Source organism: Sceloporus undulatus, chromosome 1 (assembly GCF_019175285.1).
Source record: "Sceloporus undulatus isolate JIND9_A2432 ecotype Alabama chromosome 1, SceUnd_v1.1, whole genome shotgun sequence".
NCBI lineage: Eukaryota > Metazoa > Chordata > Lepidosauria > Squamata > Phrynosomatidae > Sceloporus > Sceloporus undulatus.
This window is the reverse complement of record NC_056522.1, coordinates 55,941,333-55,962,501: the sequence shown is the minus strand read 5'-3', so window position 1 is coordinate 55,962,501 and position 21,169 is coordinate 55,941,333. Positions and strand designations below refer to the sequence as shown.

Below are 21,169 nucleotides of genomic sequence, written 5' to 3'. Positions count from 1 at the left end.
CGCACACTGAGGCTCCATTCATAAAAATTAGGTCTCCACTGCCACCTAGTTTAAGCAGAGAGATGCTGCCTCCCAAAGCCTGGCTCTTTCTATTTTGGGGGGAAAGGAAGCAGCCTCACTCACTTTTTGTGGGGGAGGAAGAGTAGAGAATTTGCACCCACACTTGGTCCTCCATTGCACTCAGGCTAATAATAATAATAATACTTTATCTTTACCTCTTCTAATAAAAATCCATACAATACAACAATAATCCCAATTATTCCTCCCCCTCCTCAAAATAAAACATCAATTAAACACATTAAACCATTTAACGAGGGTACAGGGTTCTACTGTCCCATCTCCAAAATGTCCTCCCTTTGGAGCACATGCTCAGAAGCATGAGTTTTACATTGATAGCCTTCTGCATTTGCAGCTTTTCAGACTTTGGGGGGATTTGATGTTTTGAAGATTTATTATTATTATTATTAACATTTATTTTTATTTATTTAATTTTATGAAATCTTTACAATTTTTTAAAAAACCAATGCAAACAATAAACAACAAAACAGAGATAAACATGTATCCAACATTAAAATATTATTAACAAATGCAAACAATAAGCCATCAGCGGTACCTTTATTGGCCAACCGAGATGCACAATACAGTCAGGCCCTCCTTATCCACGGATTCAAGCATCCACGGCTTGGAAAAATTCCCAAAAAGTATAAATTTCAAATAGCAAACCTCGATTCTTCCATCTTATATTAGAGGCACCATTTTGCTATGCAGTTGTATTTAATGGGACTCAAGCATCCACAGATTTTGTTATCCACGGAGGGTCCTGGAACCAAACCCCAGCAGATAACAAGGGACCACTGTATACTTGCTGCAAGATTTTGAAGCTCCATTGGCTTCTTCATCAAGCAAGAGGTTACAAACCAAACAGGAGGAGGAAAAACAATTGAAGATGTTGGTCTGATGCCTGCATGTTGTTTTAGTCCTTAGTAAAGATGGTATAGTAGGGAGGATATATTTTGTGCTGGCAGGCTCCTCCTCTTCCTTCTGACCATGCGGCAATAGGGAGATTTTCAAAGTCCAGGAAATTTAAAGTCCCTTTAATGTTTTCAGTATTATTAACATTTATTTATGGAGCACTGTGCAAACTTTACATAGTGGGGGGGGGGCAAATAAAATAAGAAAAAGAATAAAAACCTGCCAAGCGGCGTACAATCGGAAACAACAGCATTACATGATTAACACATCTCTGAAATAGTACTAACTAGCATACAATGAAGACAAAGTAATTAGTGGATTAGCAACCAGTAATTTGGAATGCCTCCCCAAACAAGAGTGTCTTCAACTCGGCCTTAAAATTAGCCAGGGAAGTAATCATTCTTAATTGTGTGCAGAGGAGATTCTAGGCATGAGGAGCAGCACAGAATCAGATTTGATTTGTATGTTCTCTATAGGAACCTCCAGCGTCCAGAACAACTCTGCGGGAAATTGACCACTGAGTTGTGCTGGAGGACTTAGAGATTACTAGAGATATGCTTCTCTGGGCATTTGTAGGTCCTTCAGTATGATTCTGTGGACAACCTCTGGCAGATGTTGACCATAAAGTTGTGCTGGAGGACCTAGAGATTTCTAGGAGTTTATCATATGGAGGCAAACTGATGAAATCCCATGCAGAAATGGGATTTAAAAGTCTGAAAAAAACTCTGCAAAAGCAGGTTGTTTTTCAGATGTGTTTGTGTGAAGGTGAAATAACGCAACATTAACACGAATGGAAAGTTTGCCAAACTCACTCCTTTTTACTTCCAGAAGTTCCCAAAAGTGAAAAGCAGCAAGTTTTGGCAACTTTCCGTTCAGTTTAATGTTGCAATATTTCACCTATACACAAATGTCATCTGAAAATCTACCCACTTTTGTGCTCGCTTTGGCAGCACATACAGTGCTCCCTCGGGTTACGAAATTAATTCGTTCCGCCGCGCCGTTCGTAACCCGATGCATTTCGCAAGCCGAAAAGGGCTTTCCATTAGCGCTGGCAAGCTGCGCGTTTGAATTTCGCGCCGAAAAAAATTCGTAACCCGAAAAAACCTTCGTATCCCAGAACAGTTTTTTCCAATGGAACTTTTTCGTATCCCGGAAATTTCGTAACGCGATCAATTCATATCCCGGGGTACCACTGTATACTAAAACTGGAACAATACAGAGAAGATTAGCACGGCCCCTGTGCAAGGATGACATGCAAATTTGTGAAGCATTCCATATTTTAAAAAATGAAAATCTACCCACTTTTGTGTGTTTTTCCCACTTTTTATTTGGGTTAACCCCCAATGTCATTTGAAAATCTACCTGGTTTTGCGGGTTTTTTCTTGTGTAAAATCAGTTTCTGCACGGGATCCGTCCCGTGTGATAAACTCCCTAGAGAGGTGGTCTCTCAGATGAATGAAATAGTGGATTTTTTTTTTAATTTGCGTTTTTTTTTCCAGCAAATGTGGAGGGGCCACTATACTTAATCTGAAAGGGCTAGCAATGTGACATTCTGGAGACTGGGATTGCCTCATGGAAGAGCCCCCCTTTCTATATTGGAGCATTACCTGAATGCTGCTTACATATGTCAAGATTGAAGAAGATCCTTAATATAATCACAGAATATAGAGTTGGAAGGGGCCACAGGGGTCATCTGGACCAATCTCCTGCCATGCACCTAAAGTGCTCCTGTATATGCGGGGTGACCAGACTTGGTCCTCCTTTTCCAGATTGTGTCTTTCATTTCAGCCTTCTGTCCAGGAAGGATTTCAAAACGCCTTCCATTTTTAGCAGGGCTAAGAAGCATGAGTTTACATTGATATTTTTCACTTTGATTTGGTAAGGTCTTTTCTTGAAGGTCCTCCATTTTGTAGTGCTTGGTCCTCCTTTGTGGTTAAAGACATCTGGTCACTCTGAATGGCAAACCTCCTCTGACCACATCTTTCCAAGAAAACCCCATGAGAGCGTCGCCATAAATCGGAAATGGCTTGAAGGCAAATAACGGCAACAATAACAACAGCAGCACCTGAAGAGCAACACATTTGTTAGAATTCAGAGATTTGTTAATCTGGAATATCAATAGGCAACGGGATCGTGTAGCACCTTTTGTTTCACAGTCTCAAAGCTGCTACAAGATTTCCTTGCATACATTTATTAGAGTACATCGGAGTGAAAAATAGCTGTAAAAGAAATGGGGTCAATTACTCCAAAATATCCCCACACACCACCTGCCATCTCTTGCATAGAGGGAGGTAGTGGAGAGCTTTGTTTCTCCTGTAAGAATCTGTGAGTTGTGGCATGAAGTGGAGTAGCCACCTTGGTGTGGTGGTTTGAATGTTGGAGAAACCTTATGGGAGATGAGGGTTTGAATTCAGTTCAGTCACGGAAACCCACTGGATGATCTTTGGCAAGTTGCACTCTCTCAGCCTAAATTGAAAGGAGTGGCAAAACTCATCTAATACATCTTGCCAGGAAGCCCCCCCACTGACCCACATGGAGTCGACTAGAAGGTGCATAACAACAGTAATCCTTTGAAGCATGATTGCCTTCTTTTCTGTCACTATTCTGTCTGAAGAAGAGACCAGCTCTTTCTTTGGTGCATCACAAGCTAATCTCTCAGTGATTGAAAGGTTTACAGACAATGGGATAAATGGCAGGCTTGGGCCTTGGTACATCTATACTTGAATTTGCCACTGGCATATATGCAAGCACACACAGAGCAATTACTTACCATACTTCAAAATATGTAGCATCTGGCAAGGCCGGCTGGATCTGATAATAGCCCAGGTGCCAAAGGAAAACATGACTCTCCTTGGTTCCCCCCTCCCCATTTCCTTCGCCCCAGACCAACCTTCCCCTTACAGTTTCCCTTCTCTCTTTACATCCTTTCCCTTGAAATGTGCCCCTTTCTGGCTCACTTCCAAGACTCCCCCTCCCCCCTTTTCTGCTACTTTCTTCCCTTAATTTTCCTAATCCTGGCTTTTCAAATGCTCCTTCCTTCACTTCCCACTTTTCCCTTCCACAGTGACTTCACAACACTGAGACAACCTTTGCTTCCTAGAACACTGCCCAAAATGCTAACAGAGCTGGGCTATGCAGTCAGCCTCACTACAGAAACCCTTAGAGCTGAAATGTGCCTGTGGAGAATACGAGGCTTCTGCAGCAGAGCAATCACATTTCTTAAGCACATGGAAACATGCTGATTTTGAAGCAATCTGTATCACACTTCTGCTTCAGTATCAGTATTATGCTTCACTGTTTGTCCCAGTGGGATAATTTGCTTACTGGTATCTGCACTGCCCTGCTTCTTCCCTGTTATTGCCCTACTTGGGACATGCAGATGGGAGAGGTAGGCAGATCAGGTGGCAGGGGTTGGGGGAAGACAGATCAGCAGTGGGGGGGGGCATGGGTTAGAGAGGAAGCAGGGGGACAAGCAATCCCAGCGGCAAACACCTTCCAAACAGCAACTGTCTTAAGTAAGATGTGAGCTGCCAGGATTGTTGGGGGGGGGAGTGGGGAGAGAAAGAAAGGAGCAGAATCACTACCCATTCACACCACATGACTTCCTAGGAAGTGGAACTGCCCTGGAAGGGAGCTACAGCACCAAGGCAATCATGGGGTTGCAATGCAATTGAGATCCTATTGATGGGTTTTGCCTGTCAATTAAACGGTGCCCAAGAGTAACAAATTGAATGCAAGGCGGCGGCAGGACAGACACAATGTTGTGCAATAAGTATCAGCTAAAAATGCTTTTATTCTATTAAAACTGTTTTTTTAGCCTTATGTGATAATCTAATATGGAAAAGGACTGAGCTGTTAGATCAGGGGTAGGCAGTGTGTGGCCCAACAAATATTCAACTGAAACTCTCATTATTCCACATCATTAGCTATCTTGCTTGGGCCTTATGAGAGTTGTAGTTTATCAGACTGCCCAAAAGTGACCCACAGGCTTGACCCAGTGGCACAATCTGCTTACAGGTTTGCCCATGTTAGTTACAGCTTGGAACCATTATTGCTTTATATTACAACTGTCAGAAATCTGTCACCAGCATGACCTTATTTATGTATTTATTTTATGTCCCACTTTTCTCCCATTACACTATTTCGATTACAGGATCCAAAACATCTCATCACACAAGCTACAGAAAATTTTGCTAACATAAATAGGTTAGAGACCAATGAACAAGTAATTCATTAAATTGTCACAGAGCCGGTGTGGTGGTTTGAGCATTTGACTGTGACCCTGGAGACCTGGATTTGAATCCCTGCTCAGCCAGGTAAACACTCTGGGTGATCTTGGGTAAATCACACTCTCTCAGCCTCAGAGAATGGTAATGGCAAACCCCCTCTGAAGAAACATGCCAAGAAAAAATCATGATAGCTTCACCTTAGGGTCGACATAAGTAAAAAATGACTTGAAGGCACACAACAACAATATATTAAAACTAAATGTGGTTGTAAGTCAGCAATATTTTGACCATTTTGTTACTTGAAAGGAAGGACAAGCTCCACTTCATGTAGAAAAGCCAAGGGGATTGATAGCTGAATTTCTATCTTACTGTTGTTTCCTATTATCTGTCACCTGTGTCATCTGTTTCACTCTGCCTAATGATAGGACCAGCCTTGATAGCAGCCATCACAGAGTTCTTCCAATTCTAGGCTGTTAGAACAGTGTCATTTCCCCTACTCTATCCAAACAGGATCATTGTGTTTACCCAGAGCTTCATGACTAGCTAGGGTTTTTGTCTTCTGGAAATTAGAACATACTTTGGGCAGATGCTTGTTTGTTTGTTTCATTTGTATGCTGCATTTCTCACAGAGTAGAACCCAAGGCAGCTCCCAGAGAGAATCAATTTAAAAACAGATATACACTTGTTTCTTGATTTCTATACCTATTCTGTCACCGAAAGTCAAGGTGACCAATACAATGTCCTTATCCTTTCTGTCTCCATACCTAGGTCACAGTTGTTTCCATGTTGCCCACAGGGGAACAGCCTTGTGGGGTAAAGGCTGCTTCAAGGATGCCCTGTGAGTTAAACAATGATCTGTTACTGGAGCAAAAGAAGACCATGTGGAAATCCCTGTAAAACCATGTGGAAATCCCTGTGACTCCATGGGTGTTGCTGTCAAGGCTGGTGCCTGCCATTAGAGGGTGAAACAGCTGCCTCCTATAATAGAAGACAACAACAGGAAGGGGGTGCATCCTAACTGGTCTAACTGATATACAAATAAATAAAATGTTAGAGAAAGGGCACAAGTGAATGGCAGAGCACTAGCTCTGCATACTAAAGATCACAAATTCAGTCTGTGACCTGTCCAGTGAAAGGTAGGAAAGAGAACGTTGAAATCACAGAAAGCAGCCGCCCATCAACATGGCCATTATTGCTTCAAATGGCTCAGGCTCAGTTAAAAAACATGTCCTTTGTTTCTACCTACTCCTTTTCCTCCAAGGCAACACACACCAAGTAGGAGTTTGTCTCGCTCCCCAGAATTCTTCTTTGTAGGGGATAAAAAGTTCCTGTGAAAAGAAAGGTAGCTATAAATCCAGGTGCTATCTTTTCCTTCTGACAGGTGAATAACCTACAAAGCCTGAGGGTGATCATCAATGTAATCCTCCCCAGCTCTCTTATGGGGAACACTCCCAACTTCTCTGTTCTTCCTCTTCCTTCAGGTTTCCGAATTATTCTCTATCCCTCTTTCTGTCTCACTCACACACACAAACACCCCATAAGGATGATATTATCAGTCGGGGGTCCAAGTGTGTCTGCTCTCAACACAGATTTGTGTCCTGATTCTCAAATCACCTTTTGGGCCATCCGCTGCTTCAGTTCCCATCCCAAGCTTGGAAAAAGTACTTTTTGAACTACAGCTCCCAGAACACACGCACCCCAGCCAGTATGGCCACTGTCCATGTTGGTTATGGAAATTTTAATGCAAACCAGTAACTTTTCCAAGCACCACTTTCCCCTTTTTGTGAAACAAGGCGTCTGCACCACCGATAGCAAAATCACGCCCGCACAGAAGTGGTTGGCACACATACAAAAAGCGTACGAGCATGGCCTCCAACGCAGGTGCAGGCTCTGCCAGTTTGCTAATCTGAATGGAACTCACTGTCTGTCTTTGCATCTCCGCCGGGGGAAGAAAGAAAAGGAACAAACTCCTCTGTGAATGAGTTGGCAGGAAACAGAATAGCTGGAGGATAGAGACAGCATCTCTGTACGTGAGGCAGAGCACGCAGGGCTGCACCTGATCTGGGCAGCTCCCTTCAGCATCGCAGGAGGAAGTGGCATCATTGGCTTATCCATCTGCCTTAGGCAGCCTGTGCCGCCTGTCTGCCTAATGGACTCCCAAGTAGACACCAAGAGCTGAAAACCAATAGTAGCATTTGCTTCAGAGTCCAGTTTATGCCCAGTAGTCAAAGGCTAGCAGCATCACATTACAAGTAATGTCATTTATAACACAGAGGATGGAATTATACAGCCATCCAGATGTGGGACTGCAACTCCCAGCAGCCCTAGCCAGCATATTCAGTGGTAAGAAATGCTGGGAATAGAAATTCAACATCTGGAGGGCCATACAATTTCCTTTCCTGCTGTAATAGGCTAGCTTTTTTGGTAGCAGGGGCATAATGAAGTTACATTTCAAAATCAATATTAAAAAATTCAGATCAAGTTACTTTATTGGTAGAACAATGAACAATTACTTTTCAAAGTTACTTTACAATGACATTTTAGTAATATTTTGATGGAAACCTTTATAAATGTTATGTCATTCTCTTATGAACTCTATGTATACCCTCTCCTAGTCATGAAAAATAATGGAAAAATAACAGGTGGCACCACGGATAATGGAGCCATTTACTTTTTACTTTCCAGACACCACAACTTGCAATAGGACTGAATTACTCTTTAAAAGTAAACCTCTAGGTCTTGTACCTGCTCGGCTTTCCATAAAACTCATCTAGGATTTCATATGTATTTCTGAGCAGAATTTGATTTCCTTTGGATCCATACCGCTCTTTCCAAATGTAAAAGAGATGGGAGAGGGAACACTTTCCTCCTTTCCCACAACTGGCAAATAGTAAAGCACTTCCTAATCCCTGCCTTCTTGTTATACCCCAGTTGCGTCAGGATGGACAAAGGTCAGCTCTACCCAGTGGGTGAGCTGGCTATGATTTGTTGCCTTTCCGGTAATATGATGCTGATTTCGTTGGCTGCCTGCAGATGTTAGTTCAGAAAAGAACTGTATAGGACTCCATGCTGCCATTATTATAGAGTTAGAAAGATATCGCCCATTTCCTTTCCATATGTTCTCAACCTTTGGGATAAATTAGATTGTGGTTTTCCAACACCTCCACTCTTTGCTTTAGGCCTTGACAAAGTCTTAAGGAATGTCTGCATGTTGGAAATACAGTAAGGTGTACACACACACACACACACATATTCATATATATATATTTGGAAACTTACTTTAGCTAAACACTTAGCTAAAATGTCTTCAGTCCAAGAATTTGCTAAGACTACTCCAGCCCAACAGCAATTGCCATGTTAAAACAAAAAGAAAGAAAGAAAGAAAGAGGTGGGGAAAGCACCACAGTTGCAGTAATCCTGTATCAGAGACACCACTGTGTTGTGCAGCTGTTCTGCAGGTGTGGGATGTATTATAGTTGTGGTTCCAACAGCTTGCGAGTGGCAACTTGTTAAATACAACAGGCACAAAGAGGGTCCCTCCTGAAAAGATTTTGAAACTTGGTTGTTGATAGTGAAAAGACTTCCCAAAGCTGATACTGCAATACATGAAATGACCCTGTAATCCCTGACCCTATCTCATGCTTCTCTCACATTTTCTCCTTCTGTTCACTTGTATTATCTTTCATCTCCCTTGCATCTTTTACTCTCCAAATAGCTTCTCCTTTCAACCAAGGACCCAGTAAACCACTAGCAGAAACTCAACACTCTAGTGACACCCAGTGGTTCCTCTGTGTTCTGCAGTTGGCTATCCTAACATGGACTGATTGTTGTTAAACAGGGACGCAAAATGTGAGGGCAAAATGGCAAGCATTGCCTCCTGCCTCAAATAAGAATCCTGCCCTCTGTGAAATTTTCCTTCAATTCCCACATTTCTAGCTCTGCAGGAAGGGTCACATTGAAAACTGTTCACATCTAGACCTCTTATATTTGCTGTGTTTGCATTCCTTTGGTAACTTTGCTTGCTCTTTTCTTTGAATGGCTATACAGTATTTCAAAATGCTTAGCCAAAGTTTTGATTTACTGCAATATTAGAAGTTTGGGGACTGAAGAAAAAATTAATTGGGGGAAGAATTCTTATTTGGGAGAGGCAATGTACATAACCATCACGACCATCCCGCCATAGCTATACCCCTGCTTACTGGTGCTTTATAACATTTTCTGTGCCAGTAATCCAATGTTTATTACTAGAAATATTTGTTTACTAAACCCCCAGGAAAACAAATACTTGCATTAGAGGCTTGTACTACATATTTTATCTGCCTACTATCAATGACAGGTTAACTATCTTTGGGTCTAATCTACACTGCAGAAATAATGCAGTTTGGCACCACTTTAACTGTCAATGCCATTGGGAGTTATTATTTTGTCAGATATATAACCTTGTCAGTCAGAGAGCTCTGGTACCACAACAAACTACAAATCCCAAGATTCCATAGCATTGAACCATGGCTGTTAAAGAGGTGTCAAACTGCATTATTTCTGCAGTGCAGATTAGACCTGAATCTATTTATTACAGGTTAAACTTTAAGTGCTGGTGGGCCTATTATGAGTTCTGAGAGAGTATCATAGGTGCTATAACAAACTGATTTCCCATGGTAGGCACAGCCAATTACAAGTGTTTGTTTCCTAACTGGTAAGGCACATAAGGAATAGTAACCTCCCCACAAACTTGAATACAAGACTGACATGGGGGCTCTAAGTTCCAAAACACAAAATCATTCTTTTGAACCATTCATTCTGCTGCAACACCCATTTCACAGAAAATTAACTGATGAGATTCACTGGCAAGACCTGCATAACTTGAGTGCAAAGCACTGGTGATGTCTGAAGCCATGTTTGCCTGCACAAAACACAACAAAATACACCTTTTACAGAAGGCAAATTAGTGATGCTCAGAGAAATACACATAGATGAACTATCTACTACATACCCATATGTACAAACACACGTAAGAACAGGCAAAACAAACACACGGCAACAAAGGAAAAGCAAACAAGCCACCAGCACACACCCCTACCCAAACATGCCACACACACCACAAGCAAAACACACCTCTCCCTCTCTCTTGTATCTCCCCTTCCAAATGATCTCATGTACCCACTCCACTCCACTCCACTTCCATTTTTGCTTTTTAGTGATGGCCAGCTGCTGCATAACATTTTGAGAACGAAGGGGCTAAGAGCCGTTTTTGGAAACAAAGATAATAGAGTCAGAGAACCGTAGAATTAGAAGGGGCCCTATCAGGTCCACTCTCTGTTCTATGTGATCACCAGCTAAAGCATCCCCATCAAGTAGGTGTCCAGCCTCTTTTGGAAGACATCCAGAGAAGGAGGCCCCACCATCATTCTAAACAATTGGTTCCATTGCCAAATCACTCTCACTGTCAAGAAGTTTCTTCAAATATCTATCTTTGTGTAACTGTTAGGCCTACTTCTACCCTCTGAGACAGCAGAGAACAAGCTCCCATTCTCCTCTCTAGAATAGCCCTTGAGGTATTTAAAGAATATGTTCATGTCACTCCTCAATCTTCCCTTCACCAAGCTGAACATGCCCAGCTCCTTCAACCTTTTGTCAGATGTTTTGTTCTCCATACTTCTTATCATCCTCGTTGACCTTCTCGGACCCCGCTCCAACTTGTCTATGGAGATTTTTATACCAGCGCATTACTGCTGGTAAAACATTGGTAAAATGTTTAGGAAGCATTGTGTGTGAAAGCCTGACACACTACCTAAATGACAGGGCATCATTCCCTCGCCTCCAGTGTCCCTGAATTGTTCGGGAAGCTGCTATTTTCCATCAGCGCAAAGTTTCCATTAATGTTTTACCTGCAATTTAGCCCACAGTAAGCACTGGTATGAAAATCTTGTATATCCTTCTTAACATGGCTAGGAATGTCAAGACAACACTTAACCATGATAGTCTACCTTTTTAAAAAACAAATTAAAAAATATTTTGGGGGAAAAAATCAAGAGTGAAAGGAAGGCTTGACAAGCATCAATGGAGGAGTCCCTAGGCACCACACTGAGGACTCGAGGGTTCACAAATACTGAATATGGATGCAGGGATTCCTTTGTGCACATATGAAACAGACTCAAGCAATGGCACTCCCTTCCTAGATAAATGATAATAATATTTCCTCCCTCATCCCTGATTTTCTTCTTACTCCAGATTTATATATGTATGCTTATCCACATATGCTTTAAAACATTTTTTTAAAATGCCTTTTATCTTCGTGAACCCCCGAAACAGTGTTCAAATCTGATTAAAAGTAAACAGTAAACAGTAAAAATGCAAAACTATCCTCAACCTAAGAAGAACAAAGAAGGTAGAAAATTCAGTCGAATGTAAAAAAAATGAACCATTTACAATGCCTGGGTAAACAAAGGTTTGAAGGTTTACCACCAGCCTTTTGAAGGTTTATGACCAGTACTAAAGTTGTCATTTTGGATATCCCATTTCGCGTTGATCCCACCCTGACACTGTGTAACTGAGATATATTACATAAAACTGACCTTGAATATAGTGGGCCCTTGGTATCTGCTGGAGGTTGGTTCCAGGACTCCCTGTGGATACCAAAACCTGTGGATGCTCAAGTCCCATTATATACAATGGATTAGTAAAATGGTGTCCCTTGTATAAAACTGCAAAATCAAGGTTTGTTTTTTGGATTTTTTGGAGGCAGTGTGTGTGGAAATATTTTCAACTCCTGGGTGGTTGACTCCATGGCAGAATCTATGGATACAGAAGGGTGACTGTATTGTGTTCTGTCAAAGCATCTGAGGAAGTGGGTTATGAATCCACAAAAGCTCATGTTTAAATAAATTAGTTAGTTTTACAGGTACCAGAAAACTCCCTTCTTTTTATACTGAAGCACACATTTCCATTAGGAAAAAACGTAAACAGAAAGATTTTGAGTTGGCATTGAAGTAATTGCAATGTGAGCACCACCCACAAGGGTTGCCAGAGTGAAAGCTGAAGAAGGCCCCTATTGCTTTAATGATTGTAAAGAAGAGGAAATTTCTTTTGTCATGCGGCCAGGTAACAAGGAATGCTTGCTGAAATTCTGTTTTCTAGACAACTAAACAAGGTGCAGGAGACCTCTCCAGTTTCACTCTGGCAACCACAACCCGAGCCATACCCCCATGGGATCCATATTCTATAGCTGGGGAACTGTAGTAAAGAAGGCCCTCTCCTTTGTTGATAGATAATGAAACCAAAGTGCTTGGAAAAGTGGTACCATGATGTTAAGTCATGGATAAGCTGACGTAGCAAGGGACATTCTTTCAGAGATTTGGGCCCCAAACCATTACAAATTTTGAACTAAACACCAGAACTTTGATTTGGGCCCAACTGAAAAAAGGCAACCTGTGCAACTCCTTCAGAATTGTTCACTATGTACCAGTTACAGTTTTGCACATTACATTCTGCACTTCCTGAAGTTTCCAAATTGACATTAAGGGAAGTTTCACATTACAGTAATACAATCAGAAGATTACCGAGGGATGAAGCACTGTAACCTGACTGTCCTAGTCAACCCTTTGGACAACTCCTTTAAAATTTGGACCAACTTCCAGGGTGGATTCATTACATAGCAACCATCAGAAGCCACTGCCCAGATAAGAATGAAAACAACATTTATCATTATTTCTTTCCCAACCAAAACATAAAATAAAATTAAAAATGAAGAGTAACACAGAGGAGAGATTTGGCATAATCTTAATGTAGCATTTGCACATCCTGAAGTCTTTTGCAAAATTATTCTGCACATAACGACCAATGTTGTGAGACTAACTGAAATAAAAAAGTTGGTAGTATGAGCTTTTGTAGACTTGAGCCTACTTCTTCAGATGCCTGGGGTGGAGTGGAAAGTCCAGAGACAGCCCTATATAAACCAGTTGTGTGTGAGAATGTCAATTGAAATTCAATATCTTGTGGATATGGAGATGAGGTGGCAAGTTCAGTTTTCACAATGGTCACTGGGGGGGGGGGGGGGAGAGAGAAAGGCAGGAGGAAGTATGTTGCCTAAAGCCAAGGTGACTAGATAACCTTATGAATGAGTATTGGGATGTAATGTGGGAAACAGAAAGAAGATGTGATGAACTGGTCAAGGGCACCCTCATGTAGATCAGTGTTAGATAGTGTTGAAACGTGTGTTGTGTGCAAGGAAACCATTATTTTTGTTCCATCCACTGCTAACAGACTGTAGTCTGTGGATACATTCCAGTTCTGCTATTTTGCTTTCCAAAGTTTCTTTGTAGTTTTTTTGGTTCAAGGACCACTGTTCTGAGGTCTGAGATGGAATGCCCAGGAAGACTGAAGTGTTCTGCAACCAATTTTGTGTATTCCTATTCCTAATGTCTGATTTATGTCAATTTATTCTCTGGCACAAACACCAGACTGTTTGTCCAATGTAGAATGATGAAGGGCATCGCTGACATAGTATGACATAAATTACATTGGAGGATGAGCACATGAAAGTCCCTCTGATATTATAGGTAATGTCATTAAGGCCTGAGATGACATTTCATGAATAGATGTATGGGTAGAGTTGGCATCTGGGTTTGTGGCAAGGCTTTATACCCTTTATAGCTCTTTCCAGGAACATGTAACCCTATGTAAACAGTGGTACACCCAGTCCCTGGACAGGAACATTGTCTTATCCACAGTTCTTCTATTTTGTCAGGATTCAGATTCACTTTATCAGCCCTGATCCAACCCAACCCTCATGACAGGTATTGGTTCAGCACCAGCATACCCTCACCTGACAAGGACAAAGAGAGCTGGTGTTATAAAAATACAGGTGGCAAAAATGGACTACTTGTTTCTGCACTGCCTGTTAATTAGCCAACCCTCATTAGAAATAAAGAGTCCAACTACATCAGCATTGAAGATATTTTAAAAGGCGAAAGATTTATACGATCTGAAGAGAAACCAGAGTATTCGAAGATATTTTAAAGCAGTAGTTCTCAATCTTTAGTGCTCCAGATGTTTTGAACTTTATTGTGCAAAATCCCTGATCATTAGCCAAGCAGGATGGTACTTCTGGGAGTTGAAGTTCAATAAGCCTAAAGGGCCAGAGTTTGAGAACACTATAGGTAGAGGTTAAAATGTGAAAGAGCTTGGAAGTAACCAGTTTCGAGCAATACAGTCACTTTGTGGAGTACTGGAGATGCTGGTTATGACTTTTAGAGCCCTAAGCAGCTTAAGTCCAGACTGTGTGAAAACCCATTATCACCTCAGATGAATCTGCCTGTGTCTACTCTCCAGGGGAGGGCTTTCTTTCTGTCCCACCACGCTCACAGAGTCATCTGGTGTAGGGTTGCCAACATAAAAACTGGAAAGGACACCTGTCCTTTAATGATTATATACAGGGGGGGATTTTAGCAGGCATTGCTTGTTATCTGATTAGCATGGTTTTCATAAGTAATTTCAAAATTAACCCCCAATTAATGCATTTGATTAGAAAACATGCTTCTCAAAAAGAAAAGCTACAAAACAGTTGTGCAAACTTAATAACAATGATTACAAAGTAAATGCAAATTGTACAAGTCATCCTACTATAATGATTTTAACTATGAATGGATTCTAATGAGACACAATTTCTTTGCATATTTGTGGAGAAATTGTTTGAAATAATTTCAAATCTCTTGCTTTCAAAGGCCAAAAAATTTGCTTCCTTTAGATAAAACACTGAATGTCGGTGTGATATTGTCACATGTGTCAAGGCTGAGAATGAATTTTCACAGACAGCTGTAGATGCACCAGAGGTGACTCCTGCAGCATAAAAAGTGTACATGCATGGGGAAACTTTGTGTACATGTCCAATGTTTTAGTAAGTTTATTTTGAAGGAGTCTACCATATATTTTCCTTTTGATGCCTAAACTGTATTTCTACCTGCTTAACGGCAATTCTAGAAATCTGAGGGCTGATGGAAATTTTCATTGGAGAGAACAGGATTCTTCTTTAAAAGAGCAATGCTCTCTCCCACCCCACCCCCATTACTCCACCCCTCAAAGGCTTTCTGTAAGGATCAAGTGCAGATGAAGAGAAGCATTTATGCTGCCTTCAAATCACTGAAGGATGTAATGTAATGAACAAGCAAATCATATGACATAATATGATCCTCAGGTAGCACTTTTTAGAAAAGGTAGGGTTGCTCTCTGTATTCCCACCATTTAATAGCCTTCCAGCTTATCATGTATACCCAATACAAGAGTTTGCAGAAGTTCATTTTCTGGACCCCAGCTTCCATAATTCCCAAACTAGCATAATTCTCCCAACCATCTTCAGGACTCCCAACCGGCATCATCACAGACTGTGTTGGCTGGGGAATTATGGGAATTGTGGTACAGTACAAGAACTTTTTTTTGCAGCAATCCATTTGCTGCAAAAAAAAATCTTCTACTGTACCACAGCTCCTATATTTCCCCAGCCAACACATCCAGTGATGAATGAGAGTAGTTCTGCCCAATACTCCATCATGCAATGCCTTGGTTTCAAACAAAGCAACCTCCACTGCAAGTCTCTTCCATAGAAAGAATCCCAAGTGGAAGAAGGAACAGCATAAACCAATGAGACTCTCAGCAAACCTTTTGAGCTCTGCTACAGAGAAGGTAAAGGCACTGCAAAAACAGGGCCCTGGGCACATATCGCTGGTGGACTGGCATGCTAGCTGTCTTGCTGCTCATCAGCCAAGAGGAAAGAATAAACAGCTTTAATAAAGAGGTATGTTTGTGCCCTGGCTTCAGAGGCCTTTGGGAGGTAGCTTAACAAGTCTGGAAAGCATGGAATTTCACTTTCATGTTAGCTGAGGCTATATTTGCTTATGCCCAGCCAAGCAGGTGTGCTGCACAGGTGCACAAGGACCACCATGACTAAACAAGGAATGTGGAAGGCCATTGCAGGATGCAGCATGAAGGATGTGCATACAGCGCATGCACGAAGGGCAAACTTGCTGGATGAACAGGGCCAGCCCTACCACTAGGCAAAATGAGGCAACTGTTTCAAGTGGCAGATGCTAGGGAAGTCACACTGGCAGCAGCTCTTCCCTGGTGATTTTTCCCCATTGGAGGAAACAAATATGAATGCCACACAGTATATGCTGCACCCTCTCTGCAACTAGTCTGCTGTCTCCACATCTGTAGATGGAAGGGTGAGATGAGCCACATCTTGGCCTTTGTCTTAAGCTTCACAATGTTTTGTGATGTGAAGGAAAAAACTAAGTCTCAGGATGTATATAAAAGAAAGTTTTATTCCAGGAATTAGCCCAATGTGTTTCAGCCAAGAAATATTTATATGGCCTTCTTCAGGGACTGTTCAAAAGAAAAGAAACTATACTCATATGTTACTAATTTTAAGTAAGACGTAAAAGTTACATGTGCACATATACTTCCTATTGAGTTAAACATAAAATGGAATCTATGAAAATTAATACAGTAAAACAAATAAAAAGGCACACATGTAAAACCAACCCACCATATACTTATAAAACTATTTAAATATCAGCCTGCAGGGATTTTATAAAGACATGTGTACAAATCTTCCAAGTGGATAGTATTCAGAGTAAGAAGTGAAGCCATAATGGTTTGGCAGAGAAGAAAAAAACACAGGGAATAAGCTATTCCACAAAACAGCTAGCCTATCTCAGCTTCCCCTTCCTTCTCTATAAACATGTGGCACAACTGGCACAACACTTGGTGCATTTCCTTGTTAAGGCAGGGCACCAGCCCAACATCATGAGGCCACAGACATCACCATGGCACTGATGTGCTCCACATGGAGCTACCTTTGAGAAGAGTTTAGAAACTTCAGCTAGTCCAAAAGCTACTGTTGAAGTGAAAGAGAGGAAGGGCATTTTCTGTTGTGGTATTGTACCCATGGAACTCTTTCCTTGGAGGAGCTTCACAAACATCTTTACAACATCCAGTAATTACATTTTTAAAAATTAAGTTTGGAATCTCTGAGATCTTCTCCTGCCATTCCCCTTCCTTGTTGTGATTGCTTTGAATGTTATGTTTTAGTTCAATGCTATATAGGGAGCTCTGGTGGCACACTGGTTAAATGCCTGTACTGCAAGCCACAAGGTTGTGAGTTCAATCCCAGGGGCTCCAAAGTCCACTCAGCCTTAAATCTTTCCATCAGTCACTAAAATGAGTACCCAGCTTGTCGGAGGCAATTAGCTTAAACATTGTAAACCGCTTAGAGGGTGCTTAGTTCACTGATAAGTGGTATAGAAATATACTTGCTATTGCTGTTCAAAATGGTGGTCCATGGACCAGAGCTGGTCTGTGAGGTATTGGCTGCCAATACATGTCAAGTTTCCAGGAATGAAAGAAGCAGTTGTAGCCAATGGGCACAAAAATGGTACTGGTCTCTGACAGATTCGGGGGGAAGCCCTGTTGCTCCCCTACAGTGGACAGTTTGAAAAGCAGTATTGGTGTGTGTGTGTGTGTGTGTATACACATACATACACATGACAAAGATATTGTACACATAAGGATGGAGGCAGCAGCTAAAAAGTAGATTACTCAAACAATACTGTGTACATTCAAAGACATGGAAAATAGTGATTTTCTCAGATTTGCACTGAGATGAGAAAACCTCAAGATCAGGCTGTGCCAGGTGAGGTCTCTTTGAAGCAGTTTAGCAGCAAAGGTTATGCTTTGTTCTCCATTTGCTATCATATCCATCCTCCTTCTTACCCAAACATATGCAACTCCAGGGTCTGCTGGACAAGAATCAAACAGGTGTCAAGGAGTGAATGGGCTTTGCTTTGCTTTGCATTCCACTCCCAAAGAGCAAGCCTCTCTTATCCAGCCGGTCCCTATTAATGGGAGTCTCTGACTATGTTGAATTAATTGTTATTTATTTTTCAGGCAGTGCAAGGAGCCTTCTATCAAGCTGCCTGTGGAATGTTGGCAGCCAGTGATTACTGAGATGCAGAGCCAGTCATCGTAAAGAAAAAGGCATTCTTTGCCAAGAAGCAAAATGAAAGTAGAATCTGCTTTGTCCTGGCTTTGTCATGGCTTCTAGGAAACTGTATTGGGGAGTGAGGGGATTGGGGGCATGCTACTTCTTCAGGTGATCATAAAAAGCAGAAGTGTATATTTTAGTTAAGGTGGCGTAGTACTTAGAGTGTGGGCCTGAAATCTGAGTGATCCAAGTTCTAGTCACTGCTAAGTCATAAAACTAAGTGGGTGATCTTATTTAGTCATTCATTTATTTTATGAAGGTGCTTATATCCTGACTTACTCCCTAGGATCTCAGGGCAGTGTACAGAAAAAATAAAATTTAACAAGTTAAAACAGTTTAAAACCATGCGCATTTGGGAGTAAATCCATTTGGGCCAAAAGGCTTTAATGAAAAGCCCTGGTTTTACATGGTGCCAGGATGAAGCCAATTGACCTCCAGTTCCACAGTTGGTGTGCCACAGCCTAGAAGGCCAGCCTCACTTGCACTCTGTCTGCCTGATCTGCTCCACAGGATTGGTTTAGAGAGAAATTTGGGGGGGGGGGAGAAGGAGAACAATGTACAGTATGTCATTTTGAGCTAACTGGAGGAAAGTTTGGATATACAGTATAACTATAGTGGACCTTTCCCATCCATGGTGGTTTGGTTCTGAGTGGTCGTGCCCGATGTCATTTAATGGGCAATGATTAGCACATACTATCTGTGTCAGCTCATCCATATGCATATGCCACCACTGAATAATATCAGGCATGATGATCCATAGGCAATGAAATCCATGGATTGATTGTTCACCAATGCAGCAGGTTAATAAAATTAGAGTTCAAACCAAAGCCCTAAACTTAATTTCCATCAATGTTTTCTCATATTTTCTTGACACGCTTGGACCATGGGGCTTTTGGGTTTCGTTTGTTTTGTTTTATTTTGTTTTCATTTCTAAATGAAATGCTATACAAAGAAACTTTCTGCCCTGAGTGTGGAAATGGCAGCAGCTTCTCATTGGCAAAGAACCTTTGTCAAACCAAAGATGGCAGGTCAAACCATGTTTCATTCCAGTTCATACAGTGCTCAACTGGATACCTATGAGAAACACATATGCAACACATGTGCAACTGCACCCACTCATGTTTCCCAATAATTGGTGTTGACACTCCTGCTGAAGACAGGAATGTGTCCAGTCCCATTTCAAAGTTATCTAAATTGGTGTCCATTGGTATATCTTGTGGTAGTCAGTCTCATAGTTTAAGTATACATCTTCCTTGACACAGGACAATCATCTCTCCTAAATCACCCACCATGCAGCATTATTTAATTGTATCACATCTCCCCTTATTTGCATTTTTGTAAGCTAAATAATGGCTGTGAAGTCTAAGGCTTTCATGGCCAACATCCATAGTTTTTTGTGGGTTTTCAGGCTATGTGGCCTTGTTCTGGAAGAGTGTATTCCTGATGTTTCACCAGCATCTGAACCTGACATCTTCAGAGAGTGCTGGCATGGGAGGTCCCTCTCAACCAAGAGTCACACAGTATATATACCCCACTCACTTCCATACCAGCATTCTCTGAAAATGTCAGCCACAAGTGCTGGTAAAATGTCAGGAATAAAGTCTTCCAGAACATGGCCACATAGCCCAAAAAACCCACAAAAAACTATAAATAATGGTTTGTTAATCTGATTTGGGAAACAAAACAAAGGCCCACAGACTAAACACTCAGTATATAAAAACATCATATGAAAAGCAGGATTAGACTCAGAAGGCGGCATGAAAATTGGAGAAAGGAACATTTTAAGATATGCAGATAACACCATACTACTAGCAGAAAATATCAAAGATTTGGAAATATTATTGAGGAAAGTCAAGGCAGAAAGCACAAAGGCAGCTTTACATCTGAACATTAAGAAAACAAAAATAATGACTATAGATTACCTACATAACTTTAAAGCACACAATAAAGACATTTAAATAGTTCAAGAGTTCCCATATTTGGACTCAATCATCAATCAGAATGGAGACTTCAGTGAAGAAATCAGAAGAAGACTATGGACCTTACCACACGGGGGCTTTTTGAGCGTCAGTTCGCATTGGCCAATGCGTATTCGCGTTATATAGCATTGGAGTTCCACACCTGTGAGCTCTGAATACGCATTGACCAATGCGATATAACATGAATATGCTTTGGCCAATGCGTATTCACGGCTGGGTTCTGAACTGAAGGCAGCCGGCTCCTCCGTTTTCTGAGTCCGGAAAATTAGGGGATCGGCTGGATCCGCATTGATGGCCAGTGCGGAACCTCTGCTGCTTTCACTGGTGTGTACATCCAATCCACCGGTTCTCCTGAAGACCACCGGTTACAAATCTCCCATGATGCTGCGCTGGAATTTCCCCCCTTCTCCTTCCGGTGGCCCTTTCCCCTTTTAGCACAACCGCTGGGGCTGGGAGTGTTATTTCCACTGAACAAGATAAAGCAGAAACCTTTTGTGTCCGGGGAGGTGGGAATGTATATGTATGTGTGTGTGTGTACACACACACACAGATGTGTGTGCAAGCATATACATGCAGCATTACACTTTCAGCTGCTCCACAGTTTGTGTGTGTGTGTGTGTGTGTGTATATATATATATATATGCGTGTGTGTATATGTATATGTATGTGTGTGTGTGTGTATATATATACATACATACACACACACACACACACACACAAAGATGTGTGTGCAAGCATATACATGCAGCATTACACTTTCAGCTGCTCCACAGTTTGTGTGTGTGTATATATATGTGTGTGTGTGTGTGTGTGTATATGTATGTATATATATATATACACACACAGAAAGATGTGTGTGCAAGCATATACATGCAGCATTACACTTTCAGCTGCTCCACAGTTTGTGTGTGTGTGTGTGTGTGTGTGTGTATATATATATATATGCGTGTGTGTAT

General features: G+C 41.5%; 1 pseudogene; it reads left to right on the top strand.

Annotated features, from left to right (window-relative positions):
- The first annotated feature begins 2,157 nt into the window (after positions 1–2,157).
- LOC121920111 lies at positions 2,158–2,254 on the top strand (annotated as a pseudogene).
- The last annotated feature ends 18,915 nt before the right edge of the window (positions 2,255–21,169 follow it).